At 38.0% G+C, this 20,238-nt stretch overlaps 1 long non-coding RNA gene across 1 annotated transcript in view; it reads right to left on the reverse strand.

Moving 5' to 3' along the window:
* LOC138916427 (uncharacterized) overlaps nt 1-20,238 on the reverse strand; it is a 113,053-nt gene that overhangs the window by 87,729 nt on the left and 5,086 nt on the right. The window contains exon 2 of the long non-coding RNA XR_011423679.1: nt 11,552-11,668. This is a non-coding gene — a long non-coding RNA (uncharacterized lncRNA). The remainder of the gene's footprint in view (nt 1-11,551; nt 11,669-20,238) is intronic.

Consider the following 20,238-nt stretch of genomic DNA (forward strand, 5'->3'; position numbering starts at 1 on the left):
ATCAACTCCATATAGACTGTCATATACATAGAATATTATACAGGATCCTCATGGTAATCACAAATCAGAAACCTATAATAAGTAAGCAAATAAGTAAAACAAAAGAAATCAAACATATTACTAAAGAAAGCCACCAAACCACAAGGGAAGAGAGCAAGAGAAAAAGAAAGGAACAGAGAACAACTACTAAAACACCCAGAAAAAAAAGTAATAAAATGGCAATAAGTACATATTTATCAATAGCTACTTTAAATGTCAATGGACTAAATGCTCCAATCAAAAGGCATAGGGTGGCCAATTGGATTAAAAAAAACAAACAAGACCCATATATCTGCTGCATACAACAGACACACTTCAGACCTAAAGACACTCACAAACTGAAAGTGAAACAATAGAAAAAGATATTCCATGCAAATGGCAAAGAAAAGGAAGCAGGGGTAGCAATACTTATATCAGACAAAATAGACTTTGAAACAAAAACTGTAACAAGAAACAAAGAAGGGCACTACATAATGATAAATTGAACAATCCAACAAGAAGATATAACACTTGTAAATATCTATACACCCAACATAGGATCACCTAAATATATAAAGCAAATATTAACAGACATAAAAGGAGAAATAGATAGTAACACAATATTAGTAGGGGATTTTAACACTCCACTTACACCAATGGATAGATCATCCAAACAGAAGATCAATAAGGAAACACTGGTCTTAAAGGACACATTAGACCAGATGGACTTAGTAGATATATACAGAACATTCCATCCAAAAACCACAGAATACACGTTCTTTTCAAATGCCCATGGAACATTCTCCAGGTTTGATCACATATTAGGCCACAAAACAAGTCTCAATAAATTTAATAAGATCGAAATAATACCATGCATCTTTTCTGACTACAAAGGTATGAAATTAGAAATCAACTACAGAAAGAAAACCAGAAAAGCCACAAAAATGTGGAGATTGAACAAAATGCTGCTGAACAATTATTGGGTCAATGAAGAAATCAAAGGAGAAATCAAAAAATTCCTGGAGACAAATGAAAATGAAAATACAGCATGCCAAAATCTATGGGATACAGCAAAAGCGGATCTAAGATGGAAGTTTATAGCAATTCAGGGCTGCCTCAACAAAGAAGAAAAATAACAAATAAACACTCTAACAGCACATCTAAAGGTACTAGAAAAAGAAGAACAAACAAATCCCAAAATCAGCAGAAGGAAGAAAATAATAAAAATCAGAGCAGAAATAAATGAAATAGAGACTAAAAAAACAAAGAAAAACGTAAGAAACCAAGAGCTGGTTCTTGGAAAAGATAAACAAAATTGACAAACCCTTTGCTAGACTCACCAAGAAAAAAAGAGGGAAGGCTCAAATAAATAAAATCAGAAATGAAAGAGGAGAAATTACAATGGACACCACAGAAGTACAAAAGAGAATAAGAGAATACTATGCGAAGCTATATGCCAACAAATTGGATAATCTAGAAAAAAATGCATAAATTCTTAGAAATATACAACCTTCCAAAACTAGACCAAGAAGTAGAGAATTTGAATAGACTGATCACCAATAAAGAGATCAAAAGAGTAACCAAAAAAACCCCAAAAAATAAAAGTCCAGGACCAGATGGCTTCCCTGGTGAATTCTACCAAACATTCAAAGAAGACTTAATACCTATCCTTCTCAAACTCTTCCAAAAAATTGAATAGTAGGGGAGGCTTCCTAACTCATTCTACAAAGTTAACATTATCCTGATACTAAGCCAGAGAAGGACAACACAAAGAAAGAAAATTACAGGTCAATATCACTGATGAACATTGATGCAAAAATCCTCAACAAAATATTAGCAAATCATATACAACAATACGTTAAAAAGTTCATACATCATGATCAAGTGGGTTTCATTCCAGGGATGCAAGGATGGTTCAACATCTGCAAATCTAACAACGTGATACACCACATTAACAAAATGAAGAATAAAAATCACATGATCATCTCAATAGATGCAGAGAAAGCATTTGACAAGATACAGCACCCATTTATGATAATAACTCAAAATAAAATGGGTATAGAAGGAAAATACCTCAACATAATAAAGGCTATCTATTACAAACCCACAGCAAACATTATTCTCAATGGAGAAAAACTGAAAACTATCCCTCTAAGAACAGGAACCAGACAAGGATGCCCACTGTCACCATTCTTATTTAACATAGTATTAGAAGTCCCGGCCAGAGCAATTAGGCAAGAAAAAGAAATAAAAGGGATCGGGATCCATATTGGAAAAGAAGTGAAACTGTCACTCTTTGCAGACAACATGATTTTATATATAGGAAACCCTAAAGAATCCACTAAAAAACTTCTAGAAATAATAAATGAATACAGTCAAGTCACAGGATACAAAATCAACATACAAAAATTGGTTGCATTTCGGGGCTGGCCCCGTGGCCGAGTGGTTAAGTTCGCGCACTCCACTGCAGGCGGCCCAGTGTTTCATTAGTTCGAATCCTGGGCGTGGACATGGCACTGCTCATCAGACCACGCTGAGGCAGCGTCCCAGATGCCACAACTAGAAGAACCCACAACGAAGAATACACAACTATGTACCGGGGGGCTTTGGGGAGAAAAAGGAAAAAATAAAAAAATCTAAAAAAAAAATTGGTTGCATTTCTATACACTAACAATGAAGTAGCAGAAAGAGAAATTAAGAATACAATCCCATTCACAATTGCAACAAAAAGAATAAAATACCTAGGAAGAAACTTAACCAAAGAGGTGAAAGATCTGTACACCAAAAACTATAAAACGTTGTTGAAAGAAATCGAAGAAGACACAAAGAAATGGAAAGATATTCCGTGCTCTTGGATTGGAAGAATTTACATAGTTAAAATGTCCATACTTCCTAAAGCAATCTATACATTCAATGCAATCCCTATCAAAGTTCCAACAACATTTTTCACAGAAATAGAACAAAGAATCCAAAAATTTATTTGGAACAACAAAAGACCCCAAATAGCCAAAGGATTCCTCAGAAAAAAACAATGCTGAAAGTATCACACTCACTGATTTCAAAATATACTACAAAGCCATAGTAACCAAAATAGCATGGTACTGGCAGAAAAACAGACACACAGATCAATGGAACAGAATCAAGAGCCCAGAAATAAACCCACACATCTATGGACAGCTAATATTCAACAAGGGAGCCAAGAGTATACAATGGAGAAAGGGGAGTCTCTTCAATAAATGGTGTTGGGAAAACTGGACAGCCACATGCGAAAGAATGGAAGTAGACATTACCTTACACCATGTACAAAAATCAACTCAAAATGGATTAAAGACTTGGATGTAAGACCCGAAACCATGAAACTTCTAGAAGAAAACATAGGCAGTACACTCTTTGACATAGGTCTTAGCAGCATATTTTCAAGTACTATGTCTGACCAGGCAAGGGAAACAAAAGAAAAAGTGAACAAATAGGACTACATCAAACTAAAAATCTTCTGCACAGCAAAGGAAACTGTCAACAAAACGAAAAGACAATCTAACAATTGGGAGAAGATATTTACAAACCCTATATCAGATAATGGGTTAATATCCATAATATACAAAGAACTCATACATCTCAACAACAAAAAATGGACAACCCAATTAAAACATGAGCACAAGATCGGAACAGAGATTTCTCCAAAGAAGATATATTGATGGCCAACAGGCACATGAAAAGATGTTCAACATCATTAGCTATCAGGGAAATGCAAATCAAAGCTACAAGGAGATATCACCTCACTCTGGTCAGAATGACTATAATTAACAAGACAGGAAACAACAAGTGTTGGAGAAGATGTGGAGAGAAGGGAACCTTTGTACACTGCTGGTGAGAAAATAAACTGATGCAACCACTATGGAAAGCAGCATGGAGTATCCTCATAAAATTAAGAATAGATCTACTATATGATCCAGCTATTCCACAGCTGGGTATCTATCCAAAGAAATTGAAAGCATAAATGCATAAAGATACATGCACCCTTATGTTCATTGCAGCATTATTCACAATAGCCAAGACTTGGAAGCAACCTAGGTGCTCATCAAGGGATGAATGGATAAAGAAGATGTGGTATATATACACAAAATTGAATACTACTCAGCCATAAGAAATTATGAAATCTGGCCATTTGTGACAACATGGATGGACCTTGAGGGTATTATGCTAAATGAAATAAGTCAGAGGGAGAAAGTCAAATACTGTATGATCTCATTCATAAGTGGAAGATAAAAGCAACAACAAACAAACACATAGCAATGGAGATTGGATTGGTGGTTACCATGAGGGAAAGGGGTTGGGGGGAGGCAAAAGCGGTGATTAGGCTCACATGTAAGGGGATGGACTATAATTAGTTTTTGGGTGGTGAACATGATATAATCTAGACAGAATTTGAAATATATTATGATCTACATCTGAAAGCTATATAATGTTATAATCCAATGTTACTGCAATATAAAATAAATAAATAAATAAAATTTAAAAAATAAAACATTGAGAAGCAGAGATTAAAAGTGTAGGACTTTTAGTATGAGGTCAAACTTGAGACCTGCAACTTAATGTAGATTGCTATTTATGTAGATTATTATACATGAACCTCATGGTAACCATAAACCAAAAACCTATAATAAGTACACAAAAAATCAAGAGAAAGGAACCCAAACATAACACCAAAGGAAGCCATCAAATCACACGGGAAAAGAGCAAGAGAAAAAAGGAACAGAGAACTACAAAAACATCCAGAAAAAAGGTAACAAAATGACAATAAGTACATAATTATCCATAGTTACTTTAAATGTCAGTGGATCAAATTCTCCAAAGAAAAGTCATAGAGTGGCTGAAAGGATTAAAAAAACTAGACCCATATATATGCTGCATACAAGAGAAACACTTCAGACCTAAAGACCCTTACAAACTGAAAGTGAAAAAATAGAAAAAGATATCCCATGCAAATGGAAACGAAAAGAAAGCTGGGGTAGCAATACTTACATCAGACAAAATAGACTTTAAAACAAAAGCTGTAACAAGAGACAAAGAAGGGTACTACATAATGATAAAGTGAACAATCCAATAAGAAGACATAACACCTATAAATATCTATGTGTCCAAAATAGGAGCACATAAAGCATTTATTAGCAGACATAAAATTAGAAATAGACAGTAATACAGTAGCAGTAGGGGACTTTAACACTCCACTTACATCAATGGATAGATCATCCAGACAGATGATCAATGAGGAAACATTGGCCTTAAATGACATTAGACCAGATGGACTTAGAAAATACGTACAGAACATTCTATCCAAAAACTGCAGAATATACATTCTTTTCGAGTGCACATGGAACATTTTCCAGGATAGGTCACATATTAGGCCACAAAACAAGTCTCAATTAGTTTAAGAACATTGAAATAATACCAAGTATCTTTTCTGACAACAATGATATGAAACTAGAAATCAACTACAAGAAGAAAATTGGAAAAGTCACAAATATGTGGAGATTAAACAAAATACTACTGAAAAACTATTGGGTCAGTGAAGAAAAAAAAAAAATACCTGGAGAAAAATGAAAATACAGCATAGTAAAATCTGTGGAATACAGGAAAAGCAGTACTAAGCGGTAAGTTTATAGCAATACAAGCCTACCTCAAGAAACAAGAAAAATCTCAAAATAAATAATCTAACAGCACACCTAAAGGAACTAGAAAAAGAAGAACAAATGAAGCCCCAAATCAGTAGAAGGAAGGAAATAAAAATCAGAGCAGAAATAAATGAAATAGAAACTAAAAAGACAATAGGAAAGATCAACAAACCTAAGAGCTGGCTCTTTGAGAAAATAAAAAAGATTGACACACCTTTAGTTAGACTCACTGAGGAAAAAAGAGAGAAGCATCAAATAAATAAAATCAGAAAGAAAAGAGAAGAAATTACAACAGATACCACAGAAATACAAAGGATCATAAAAGAATATTATGAAAAGCTATATGCCAACAAATTGGATAATCTAGAAGAAATGGATACATTCTGGGGCCAGCCCGGTGGTGTAGTGGTTAAGTCCGTGCTCTCCACTTCAGGGTTCTCAGGTTTGGGTCACAGGCACTGACCTACACACTGCTCATCAAGCCATGCTGTGGTGGCATCCCACATACAAAATAGAGGAAGACTAGCACAGACGTTACCTCAGGGACAATCTTCCTTACCAAAAAAAAAAAAAAAAAAGAAATGGATAAATTCTAAGAATTATACAACCTTCCAAAACTGAATCAGGAATTCACCAGGTAACAGGGGGTTAGAGTAAAAGGGGTAAAAGGACACATGTGTAGAGATGGCAACTAGACTTTTGGTGGTGAACATGATATAGTCTATACAAAAGATAAAATATAAGGATGTACACCTGAAATTTATAATTGAGAAGGTGCAGTGTGCAGGGGAGACGATAAACCAAGAGGCAAAACTGAGAAAGTGTTGCCTAGAAGAAGGCTGTATCTAACTGGTACCTCAGTCCTTCACGAACATGCACTTGCCTGGTTGCCTGAGGCTGCCTGGCATCTCAGTAAACCAGGCTGTTGTTTCCGCGAAACAGCAGTTGTGCTTTCTCAAGCTGCTGATCTGTCTGCCTGAGCATCCACCAGTTGCTTGCTCTTCGAATCTTTAGAGTCACAATCCTCCCTCCGTCCCTGCCTGGATAGAAGCCTGAGGTCTGAGTTTGGTTTGGTCCCTTGGCGAAGGTAATTAGCCCTGCCACTCCCCTCCTCAAGATGTGATCCGTTTATCTCAGATCTACCCCTTGATTCACCTCCCAGTCAACCCATCCCGTGATACTGTCCCTGTCCCTGCTGTGTTATGACCCCAACTAATGTTCACCTAGCGCCCTATGTCTGCCTGGATATCTGATTCCATCTTTCACTCACAACTCTGTTCCTGTCCCATCAGGTCTCCTCTTGGTGCTACTTGTAAACATAGGTACTGGACTTTCCACCACCACCCTGCTCGGGGCTCTCACTAATTATTCCTCTTCTTATTATTTTCAGTGCTGCATTCCACTGCTTTCCTCTGTTCTAAATATCACTACCTATCTCATAACTCATTTGATTATTGTGAATGTCCAAAGTAGAAAATACAAACCCAACATGAATCAGGACAGAATAACTGAATCAGTCTATATTGATCAAACTCATTCCTTAGAATGTATTTATAAGAGAATAAATAATTTTAATTACCAGGAGAACGTTTTTAAGTTTTCTAAATAACAAGGTGCGGGAGAGTCATCAACATCTCAATGACAAGTTCCTTTGGGAAAATTTGAAGGATAACTAGCAGGCGGGGAAGACCTGGACTCTGGTCCCATGTTACTGCTGGCTTTTGCCTTAGGAGTAGAACTCCAGAGCAAGAGTTGTTAGCTCCCTGCCTCGGAAGCTCCTGTCTTATCCTTTCCCTCATCTGGGCAGCCTCATTAAAACAAAGGCAGGAAACAGAGCTGGACAACAAGCAGAATCACTCCTACCAGAGCAAGCAAACAGCAATAAAAAGATCCAACAACTGATGAAAACCAGAGTCGCTATTTAGTCTACAAACAACCTTGAGGGGACATGGAAGCCCTGTGCCAAACTCTGATTATTCTGCTGGGGCTCCTGTGCCCTAGAAACTCCGTCATCAATCACCCCTCTTCTGCACAACCTCATTCTTCTCACCGTAACCTGTGTAAATAAAACAAAACCTTCCCAGAAGGCAAAACTAACGGCTATTAAAATGAGACTGTCCCAAACAGTGCACGGAATATCTATAATGCTGCATGAAATGATAACGTATTTTTAAAACAGCTGGGGTGCTACTAAGATCATTATTGGGCTGTATTTAATAACTCTAAACGCTAAATGTAGTTGACACTCCCCTGAAACCAATTTAAATTGTAAGGAAAAAAACGTCAGGGTTAGAAATGAATGATTTGTGCATATTATCTCAAATTTCTCATGGTAGTTGAATAAAAAATTTGCCAGGGCTGATTAGTCATTGTCTAGATATTAGGCAAGAGAAGGAAAAAAATGAAATATTGTAATGCGACTGGCAGCCTGAGAGCCAGTATTGGTAGGAAGATGGCGAGTTCGGTTTGTGGTGTAGGCCAGGTTTTAGCTGCCCTTAAGAAAACTGCTGAGAGTTGACCTGAATTCAATTCCAAGGCCAGTGACTACTCACAGACCCTCACCGTTTCCACCAGGTCCTCTGGCTTAGTTGCACATGCTTCTCTCTGTCTCGTCCCTCTTGTGCCACACACTTTTGGTGTTTGTACTCACCTTCACCAGCTCCTCAAGAAATATTTCGGATGTTCTGATGATGTGGGATACACAGGAAGGAACGAAAGCAACCTTCTTTCTGGCTCCATACCCACCAACTTTCCCTTTCTCTCTCATCACCTATCCTTTTTCCTGAAGCATTTGAAGAGCTGCCTCCCATCACCATGTGCTGATTAACTCTACACACGTTCAGTTGTCCCCTCTTGTACCCCAAGTAGTCATCAGGGAGATTTTACAAACATATATAGTTCCTTCCCTAAAATGAATACTCGTGAGAATTTTTTCCTTAAGCCATTGAATTATATATACTTTCATCTTTAGAGAATGTTGAAATTCCCTTTCTATTCTAGATTTTCCTCTCTTTACTAGTACTACTGCTGCTGTTAGTGGTGGTACTATTACTTCTTCTACTCAAGTAACATTTTCAGCAGCTCTATTGAGGTACGAGTGATATATAAAGAACTGCAAGTATTTAATGTATACAATTTGATGAGTTTGGACATATGCAATCAAGGTAATAGATCCATCACTTTCCAAAGTTTCCTTGTATCCTTTTGTTTTTGTTTGTTTGTATGATCTCAATATGAGATCTACCCTCAACAAAATTTTAAGTGCAAAATACTGTATTGTTAACTATAGATACCATATTGCACAGCAGATCTCTGGAAGTCATTGTAGGGGAGGAAGACATTTCCTCTACCCACTCTGGGTCCTTCTGGCCAGACCAGAAATTAAATTGACATGAGACAGAATAACAGGAGAAAATCAAACAAAGCTTTATAACACATATACATGGGAGAGACTCAGGCGAACTGAGTAATTCGCCAAAATGGCGGAGGTTCTCATCTTAAATACCCTCCTCAGCTATATACAAAGGAGGATGTTGGGGGTGGGGGAAGTCAGTTGTGGGAGGTTACCAGAAATGCACAGTAACAAGAGTAAGGTTATTATGCAGATTTAAGTCCTTGCCTTCTGCATTGATAAGAGTTTCTAGAGATAAGGTCATCCCCCCTTCTTCCTGGTACAGTGAGGTAGACACCTTTAAAGATGGAGATTTCCTTTACAAATGTAAATATCTCTTAACAAAGGGTAGCTTCTACTTTTCAGAGTTTCTCTCATGTCTGCAGTTTTTAAAAGTAACCAGCCCAAATAACCCTCATGCAAAAGAGATATATCTTGGGATGGCCAATTCCAACCCCCACTTTACACTGATTGAATAACAACTCCCCTTTCCTCAACTTCCAAGCTCCTGGCAACCACTATTGTATTCTCTGCTTCTAATAGTTTGGCTATTTCATATACCTCACATAAGTGGAATCATACAGGGTTTGTTCTTCTGTGGCTGGCTTATTTCACTTAGAATAACATCCTCCAGTTTCATCCTTGTCACAAATGGCAGGATTACCAGGGAAATGGAAATCAGAGCTACAATGAGATATAAGCTCACACCTGTTAGCACAACCATTATCACAAAAAGATCAGTATTGGGGGGATGAGGAGAAAATAAAACTCTTGTACACTATTGGTGGGAATGTAAATTGGTGAAACCACTATGGAAAACAGTATGAAGGTTCCTCAAAAAATTAAAAATAGACCCACCATATGATCTAGAAATCCTACTTATGGGTATGTATCCAAAAGAATTGAAATTAGGATCTCAAAGAATTATATGTACTCCCATATTTATTGCAGTATTATTCACAACAGCCATGATATTGAAACAACCTAAGTGTCATCATGGAAGAACAGATAAAGAAATGCGATATATACATACAATGGAGTGTTATTCAGCCTTAAACGAGAAGGAAATCCATTAGCATTTGAGTAAACTTTTTGGTTTTCAAAGTACTTTATAGGTTACAAAACACTTTCCACAAACATCTTGTTTGCTTCTCACAAGATCCTGTGAAGGGAGTTGTAATTATTGTCTCCAAGTTATGGAGGAGGAGCCCGAGGTTCGGGCAGGCTAAGTGACCTGCCCAAGGTTCCAGGGCTGGTTCATGTCGGACCTGGGCAGGATGGAATGCAGGACTTTTGATTCTTAAGTCCAGAGTCTTTCCTCTGGATGAAATTATGCTGTATCAGTAAGAACATTCTATAATGGGTTTATCAATTTATTAACAGATGTGAGTTGTAAGATCTGGCACTTCCAGATGAAGCAAGGGCAATGAGCTTTAATTTGCAAAGAGAAAGTGTCAGCAAGTGAAGAGAGCATAGGAACGAGGACAGTAGATAATAGAGAAGGTAGTTGTAATTCATTAGGGGGATAGGTGAGCTGGTGGGAGAAACCAAAAACGAGACATTTCTCAGTGGTTTCCACAAACATTCAGCAGTGATCATTTGGGGACCATCAGTTCATTGACTTGGGTGCTAAACTGATAGCACCTGAACATGCCAGTAAAGAAAACGCCAAGAGCTCTAGATCAGAGCAGAGATAGAGATGGTGAAATATCACACACACACACACACATGTTTATATATATATCATATATATTTAATTTGGAGAACGTTAATTGAAGTATTAGGGACTGTTTTTTGATTATTCTGTTATATAAATTAAAAATGTTCCAGTGCAATAAGTTTGAAAGTCATCATTTCTGTCACCAAACTTTTGCATACTTATTTCATGTATCTTCTTCTAACAGCACATGTAGCTTGAGTCTAGTGGACCACATCTACCCTAGATCTTTTTTTTTTTTCATTTTGTGAGGAAGATTGGCCCTGAGCTAACATCTGTGCCAACATTCCTCTGTTTTATGTGGGATGCCACCACAATGTGGCTTGATGAGCAATGCTAGGTCTGTGCCCGGGATCTGAACCCACGAACCCCAGGCCACTGAAGCAGAGCACACGAATTTAACCGCTACACCACCGGACCAGCCCCTACCCTAGATCATTTTTAATGTTCCACCCCAGGTATTAGTAAACTATAGCCAAAATTCTATACCTGGTCCATTTTATTAAATGCAAGGGGCATGTTTTGAATAGGTATGTTCAAGACACTCTGCTAGGTGCCATAAAGGAATTTAAAAGAATAGGCAGAACACCATCCCTGCCCACAGAAATCTTATAGTCTTGTAGAAAAAATAAGACAATTTCGCAAACAATAGTAAAACAGAGGGGAGAAGGTTATAAAAGTTACGTGCAAAATATTAGCCACTAAGATGACTCTGCTCCCAGAGTCCTGGGTCTTTCTGTCAAGTTCTAGTACCTCATTCAAAGAATCTGATTGGCTCCATTTGTGATCAGTATTCACCTCAGAGCACTCAGCCATGGTCAAAGAGAAGAGTCTCATAGCACGAAGATAGCCAGTGATCTTCATCCCCTTCTAGAAAAGAGAAAAGTGTATTAAATCTAGAGTCATCCCAATTGTTTCTATTACAACATAGCATATGAGTTAGATCTTAAAGAACTGACAAAATATTGGCACTAGATGATACGAGCTGATAAAACATGAGGAGAGGCACAGAACCAGAAAAATCTCGCATCATTTTTTCTGGAGTGCTCCCATTTGGATGGAGCAGAGGGAATATAAAGATCAGTGGAATGTGCTCAAGCTGGAAAGGTAGTTTGAAAGTATATTGTGATGGCTTCTGGTGATAAATAGAGAAGGACAATTTTTATTCAATTGGTTAAAAAGAGCCACATGCCTTACTGCCTTAGGTATTTGTGTTTGAATACTACATATATTTATAAAAATCTTTTAACCTCATAGGAGCACTTTAAGTTGGAGTTACTATGAATCACTCAGCCTCCACATGGGGCCAAAATTACTTAGAATAAAATTACTTTCTCTAGCCAGACACTTCAAATCTTACTACATAGGTATTGGATCTTTTTTGCTAAACAGGGAAGATGGATAGTGACCAGAATAGCTTTTGTTCAAACAGCAGCAGCAGCAATAACAGGAGGAGAGATATATCATGTTCACTGGCAATGTCAACTGTTTGAGTTTAGTATAAATGCCCTCCCTTCAAATTGGCCACTTCGGGAAAATCTTAGAATTTTAAATTGCCCTCTCTTGCCAAGTATAGAAGTTCTGTCCTTTTCTCAACAAAAACGATGTGTTTTCCTAGATTACAAAGCATTCTATTATCTGAGGGGGGAAAAAGTCTTAGAGAGGAGCGTAGTAGACACTCGATTGAGCACTGGTGAGAAAAGAATTCCCATAACCGAGATTTGAGACTTCGTCCCAAAGGATGGCCATTGAAGAAAGAGAAACAGTATATTCTAGTGGAGAAAAGGACTACACTAGAAATTAGGAACTGGTGAACATTATTTTTCTAGAGTTCAAAAATGGCTACAAATTTTGGGACAACTAATTTTCTCCCTCACTGCCTCCTTAGAAAAAGCTGATGGTATATTATAGCCATATTATGGTTCAACATGCATCGATTGCTTTGAAATCAGATGCTACCTGTTTATAAACAGAATATTTCAGAAAAATAATGTTGATTGCTGTGTTCTATTTCAGAAAGTTTCAATAAAATTAGTAAAGCTGTTTTCAACATTCACAATTTTTCTGAGAGCGTCTGAACTCAAGAATCTAGAGGACTTTTTCTTTCTTTTTAATTATTTTGAGGTACCAGATGTTTTTACTTTACCACAATTAAAAAATCAAATCATCTCTGTTAATTTCCACTGGATTGCTTTTTATCCTATTTATTTTTTCATTTTTTTGAGGAAGATTAGCCCTAAGCTAACATCTGCCATCCTCCTCTTTTTTTGCTGAGGAAGACTGGCCCTGAGCTAACATCTGTGCCCATCTTCCTCTACTTTATATGTGGGATGCCTACCATAGCATGGCTTGCCAAGTGGTGCTGTATCTGCACCCAGGATCTGAACCAGAGAACCCCGGGCTGCCAAGGTGGAACATGCGCACTTAACTGCTGCGCCAAAGGGCCGGCCCCTCCACTGCAAATTAAACTTCATGTTCTCTGGGGAAACTCTTGAGGGTTTTTATAATTTTCTCAGTTCAAATGCAAATAATGTGAATTGAGATTATTAACATTTGAAAATAGAAAAATGTTACTCATGAGTCTTTTTTAAGAAGAAAATATATATATAGTGGCAACTGAAGTCTGAAAATAATGTACTCTATTTTCCCTGGAACATATACAATTTCTTTGAAGTGAAACACCTAAAAAAACTAACATAGACTAAAGGGAGACCCTAAGGTCTAAATTATTATTCTTCCTTTTGTATCTAAATGCTTATCAGGAAGCGATTTGAACAAAAGGCATTTATTTTTAAACAGAAAGAATTTTTGACAACCAAAGTCACTAATGGTTACTATTTTCATATTTCTCGCTATAGGTTTGCATTTTAGGATATTAAGTAGTCTTTAAGATGAAATGATGCAAACTCCACTTAGCCGTTATTTAGATCCATAACTGATTAAGCTAAAGAAATAATTTGACTTTTTTAGTGATTAGCTGATTGTTTCAGTCACTGCTAAGATTACTTGGCATGACACAGCCATCTTCTCGCCTCAAGCCTTCTAATCTGGTCACTGTGGACTTGTCAATGCCTTTTCTCATTCCACATGATAGGACTGAGATACAATTTGAAAGTCCCTGTTCCTTTTGTTTTAAATCCTAGCTCTAAAAATGTACTAAGGAGCTTTCAAAAGGGAAAGGGCTTAGTTAGCAGATCCAACTCTGGGAACTTAGGGAAGTGTCACACCCTAACTAGCTAGGTGTGTTAGTTATTTGTAAATACGTCCCCAAGCTATAATTCCTCTGAGACCAGATACCATAACTTATTCACTTCTTTTTAGCCCTAACGCATGTAAGTATTCAAAGACTGTTCACAGAAATGAAAGAACAAATGAAGGGATAAACAGATGAACAAATGAATTAATCAGTTCTTTTCCTTTGACATTGATGAATTGCCCTAAGCCTGCAAAGGGGAAGGGATAAGAAAGAATGGCAAGGCTGGGAAGCTATTGTATATTGGACACTAACTATAAGCTCATTCACGTATATTATTTCATAAGGTTCAGAGATGTTCCATGACATTGAACAAGGTCACACAGCTAGAACATGGTGAGGCTGGGTGTTAAAACTAATTATCTGGCATTAAAGCCCATGATCTTTGCACCAGCCCAATTCCTCTTACTCTACACCCTGCTTTACAATATGTAGGGATGAGGAGAGAATAGGAATTGAAAGTTTCACTTTCCTCCACTTAACAAAGGCTTTTCTCTCATCCTAAACCTGGGAGATTGCATTTTGGAGGATATGAAATTAAAACATCTTTAAGATGACATAGGGAAATCAGTAATCATGGAGCAAGACAAGCCTGGCTCTGCTGTGTATTAAGGGACAGGGTGAAGAAAGGCTACACTATCCTGTAAGTATTCAGTTCTGTAGGGGAGGAAGAAACTTTCCTCTACCCTCCCAGATTCTTCTGGCCAGTCTCAGAATTAAATTGACATGAGACAGAATAACAGAAGAAAACAAACAAAGTTTAATAACTTGTATACATGGGAGAACCCCAGAAAAACTGAGTAACTCACCAAAATGGCTGAAGCCACCACCATAAATACCATCCTTAGCTAGAGACAAAAGAAGATGTTGGGAGTGGTGGCTTGGGACTTCAAAGGGGTAGAAGGCAAGTCATATTGAGATGAAAAAGCAAATTTTTGGTAAACAAATGTTTGTGATGCCTTGCAGAGACAAAGGGACAGGAGGACACTGATCTCTAGGCCCTGAGGGTCTCCTCCATCACAGCTAGCCCATATTCTTTGCAGATATCTCTGGTAACAGCTCTGTTCCTGTTACAGGCCACTTAGTTAAATTCTTTTATGCAGGTAAGGGGGAGGTAAAAGGAAAACTTCCTGAGTCTTCTGCTTTTTAAAAATAATCAGCCCCAAATAATCAAGCCAAAGACACACATTTTGGAATGGCAAATTCTTCTCCCTACACTTCTTTATAGCCATTCATCACCCCTATTGTGGTTCACTGGTGAAGCACCACTGCTTCAATTCAGCAAACAAATCACCAGGGCCAACAGTTAAGATAATTGCACCAAATTCAGGATATAACATGTATTCACCTTGGATCTGGGTCTGAGTCACTGCCTAAGATCTTTAGCTGGCAAGTTCAGTCCTTTTTAGCACCAGTAACCTCAAGTCCTAAGGAATGTTCCTGTAGGACATATATTCTCCGTGACAAGTTCCCTCCTTATCTCAACTAATATCCTGCAACTAAAGCAAGTCTTAGGCAAGGGTCTTAAAGTGACTCCAGTGCACCTCTGTTGGTCCATGCATGGACTTCAGAGAATCCAAAAAGACCTGAAATTGTAGGCAACAATTGCTGTGTATGTGCTTTTTTGGGGGGTCTGGGGACAAGAACTTCTCTAGCTATTAAAAGACTCTAAAGTGGTTCAAAACTGAAAAGGTTAGAGATTCCTAGGAGAGAAAGTACTCCTCATGGTTTTAAATTCCTACTTTATCTTATATTTCTCTGATAATATAATTTATATTCTCATTTATGTTTTATGATTGGATAAAGTGTATTTTTGCTATAATTTCCCAAAAGTGAGAATTTAAACAAATAAATCCATATGTGTTTAAGCCAAAGCAGTAAGGACACTGTGAGTAACTGAAGTGGAGCCTGCCAGTGGGCGCCGGCCAGAGGACCAGACTCCGAGCTCAGACTTCCTCTCCAGAGAAGGGCCTCACACAGAGGACAAGGAGAAATGCCAACAGCTTCTTAAAGGACGTTCAAGTCTATGGAAGGCATGCTACCAGACACTGCCATAAAGACGCCAAGGTCATTGCTATTGAGGAAGCAGTTGCCATCTTAGGACAAACACAAGAGCAATGACATGCAATAGCATTACATGGAGTTGCGCGGCACTGCAGGAACACAGGGCTGAGGGACGCAGCCACCCCTGTTTTCATAAGGCAGCTGAGGAAAAGGTGTATTCATTTCAGTTCCACACACTGCCACTTTCTGAAAGGGCGTCCTATTCAAGCATTGGCTACTTGCACTCGGCAAAGTCCCTGGGAATCATTAGTTCTTGTTATTACTCTGCCCACCTGGACCAGTAGGTTGCGTGATTCCTATATACAAATTGGCACAATAAACCCTAACGACACCCATGGAACCAACATGGTGCGTTACATCAAGAGTGTAGTGTAAAAGATTTCCTGGATAGATACTGTTAAGTCACAGTCTAATAGTTTCAACAGAGGCTTTAACTTGTATCGTGTCAAACAGCTGTGTGTTAAAGACTCCCTAAATAGATAGTGACATGACAAGAATATATTAGCAGCTGCTTGCCATGCCAGTCATCTGAAGCTAATGTTATACGATATTGCATACAAAAACTGGAGGGAAAATAGGTTAGGTTTGCCAAAATTCAACTAAGCCTAGTTTGTGGATTATAATAACCTCGTCAAACCCCTTGCTATTTTGAACTGAGTGATCCACTGCACAACCTTCCCAGATTCTAACATGAAAGGAAGCAAGAATGAAGACCAGTGATCTGTGCTGCTTTGTACACAGAGCTGTGACTACTAACTCAGAAATCACAAGTGAGCTATTAAACCCATTGTACTACAAGATGCTACTGAAGCAAGAGTCAAGACTTGACCCCACATGTGCCACTTAGTTTTACCTAAGTCTGTGACTAAAGACAAAATGCCCAGGCCCGGACAGCCTTTCTACTGGTGAGCACCAGGGGCCTGCATAGGAAAGGGCCAATCTCTCACCACCCTAAGTGAGGCTGGGGATGGGCTGAGGCCTGTATTTTACACAATTCACAACCAGTCACATTTAGAAGCAGGACCACAACTTACTTCTTCTTTTCCCTGTGCCGTGCTGCGTTTTCTGTGGAAGGCAGAGCAGTAGCACCGTCTAGACAACTTAGGCCTCTCTAGTATTCCCTACAGAACGTCACACGGCACTAAGAGCTTTAGACTAGCTTGTGGAGTTAAAGCAATATGTAAATATCTGTATTTTCAATAATAATAGTTTTTCTTATTAAAAATAAGGCAATAATAAAATCTATATCCCACCAACCTCAAATATATGCATATATATATACACATATATTTACACATACGCATATACATAAAAAGCAAATATTTTTACGTGCATATATGTTTATTTTCCACAAAACAGGATCACACTACATATTCTATTTTGTTACATGATTTTTTCCTTTAGTGATATGTTATAAAAATCAAGTAATTTAAGAAATATAATTTTCAAATATGCTTAAGAATATGTTGCATGAAATGATCTGAAACAGATATCTTCAGTGGAAATTCTTCTTGACCTTTGAAAAACTAAAATCTGTAGCACTGCCAAAGGTTTAAGACTTTGGACCAAGCAAACTTGTTCACCCCCTCTCTGCCCTGTCCAAACCGCTAGCTTTAACGGTGGGAAGCTATGATACTCCTTTGCTGCCAAATAGTTTCAATTTTTGACCTAGGTTTCTCCTGTCTAAGTACAATGACCACATATCCTTCAAAAACCATTAAGCCTAGACAGGACCCTAAGGGTTTGTCTAGAGCAACATCTTCAGGTTGCACGCCACAACCCTTTAGTATATTGTGAAATCAATTTTGTTTTTTAAGTCAACCTATTAGAAGAAAAAGGCATAGAAAAATATCAAGTCCATCACACGAAGTCAATGCAGATGTTGGATTATGAAACTCTTTTAGTTGTGTGTGTATGCGATTGCTTGGGTTGCAAAGTAAAATAGACACAAATTTTAAAAATTGAAAGTTCCCCTAGAATCCTCTGTACTTTAAAAATAAAAAAAAGGAAAGAAAGTTTAATGCATAAATCCATTAAGTCTGGAATTCCTCTAACAGCTTCAGGGCTCGAAGTAACTGGCCTCTGTATTTGTTAAAAGAAGCTAATCTTTCACAGATTCTTTACTGCCTGCTGCTGGGTTCTTACAGGAAAAATGAAATGTGTGCAGCCCGACTTATTTCAATCATAAAACCAGGCATGTTTCTGGAATAATGAATCTTCTGATTAAAGACTGCGAAGTTCAAAGAGTCGTTTTGCCTGCTGGAAGTAAAATGATTTGGAATTAAAGGAGGAATTGAAGCAGGTGAAATGTGAAATGGTTTAAATTGCTGCTTGAGTAGGAGCAGGAATCTCAGCCAGAGGAGACAATCAGAGGAGACAATCTGTATCAGACCCATTACTCAGCCCTTCCACAGCATCCATAAATTTAGGACAATAAAACATCTCTGTTTTGACTTTTGATGGTTAACAACTTTATTAAACAAGATTCAATGATACCCAGAGCCTGTTGTAAGATATATATTAATTCCAATAACTCATTAACATAACCCACAACTCAGAAATGGGGCCAGCAATTGGTAGGGTTTGAATTGATAGGCTTAAGAGTTCCCGTTGGGGATTATTTTGAGAGTTCTAGGTCTATGTCCTTTAAAATGGTCTATTTCTTGTGAATATCATGAATAATTATGTATCTGTTGAATTCAAGATCTATATCCCTCACAAAGCCTTCCCTGACTTTCCTTTTCTTTCCCATTTAACAGTAATCACACATATTCTGAACCATAATAAGACATATAAATATATGTATTACACTGGACTATTCACTGTTTAAGCTGTAATTTTTTTTTTTTTAAAGATTTTATTTTTTCCTTTTTCTCCCCAAAGCCCCCCGGTACATAGGTGTACATTCTTCGTTGTGGGTCCTTCTAGTTGTGGCATGTGGGACGCTGCCCCAGCGTGGTCTGATGAGCAGTGTCATGTCTGCGCCCAGGATTCGAACCAACGAAACACCGGGCCGCCTGCAGCGGAGCGCGCGAACTTAACCGCTCGGCCACGGGGCCAGCCCTGTAATATTTTTTTTAACCTGGCTCCCTACAATAAGAACTGTGTTATGTACATCATAATCCCCAGATTACACAGGACAATACTGAGCACAAAATAGTCCCTCAGCAAATATTGATCAAATAGTAAAACAGAAAATGAGAAGAAAATCAGCATTTATTGAATGATAACTACGTGCCAGGCCCCTGACATGCACTGTATCTTTTGAGGCCCACAGGTATTCTGAAGAGCATGGACAACTATTCCTACTTGACAAATGAAGAAACTGAGTTCAGTAACGTCCAACAGTTCACAAAGCATCCCCCTATGTCTCCAGAACCTGGAGATCTTTTTACTACATCAGGGATGGCAACTATGTGCCACATCCCTGGCAGACAATCATAGTGCTCTTTCCTACTGTGCCAAGACATAACCTCAGAATCCTACTCAACACAGTGATCTGGGCAGCTTCAACCAACTGATCACAGTTGGTTCAGGAGTGGAAAACAAATTGCAATCCTTGCAATTCAGCATATATTCTCCAAGAAACTTTCCAACTCAGATATTCTATACTTCCCACCTATATCCTTTAAAGAGTTTTATTATAATTATAAATTTTTAGAATAAAAATTTGAAATAAAGAGTTTTTATTATAATTTAATTCTAATAAGTTAGAAAAGGTGGAGTCCCAGTGAGAGAATGAAGCTTCAAGCTGTCACTTCATCAAGAGTCCCACTGCAGTCAAGGGTGTCTGGGCCTCCAGTGTCCAGGCTCCCTCTCTGATCTCCTTTCCCCAACCATCTCTGCTTCACTGCCTCTTTCCTGGCATCATCTTAGAGCCACCCTGTCTGACATGGTATCACTATCCACGTGTGGCTATTGTACACATACAATGTGCCGTAAGTATAACATACTCTCTAGATTTTGAAGATGTGGTATGAAAAAGAGAAGGTAAAGTATCTCAACAATTTTTTATGTTGATCACGTTAACATTATAGCATTTTTTAATATAATCAAGGTAAATAAAATACATCATTAAAATTAGTTTTATCTGTTTCTTTTTACTTTTTTGTAATGTGGCTAC

Source organism: Equus caballus, chromosome 1, assembly GCF_041296265.1.
Source record: "Equus caballus isolate H_3958 breed thoroughbred chromosome 1, TB-T2T, whole genome shotgun sequence".
Taxonomy (NCBI): Eukaryota; Metazoa; Chordata; class Mammalia; order Perissodactyla; family Equidae; genus Equus; species Equus caballus.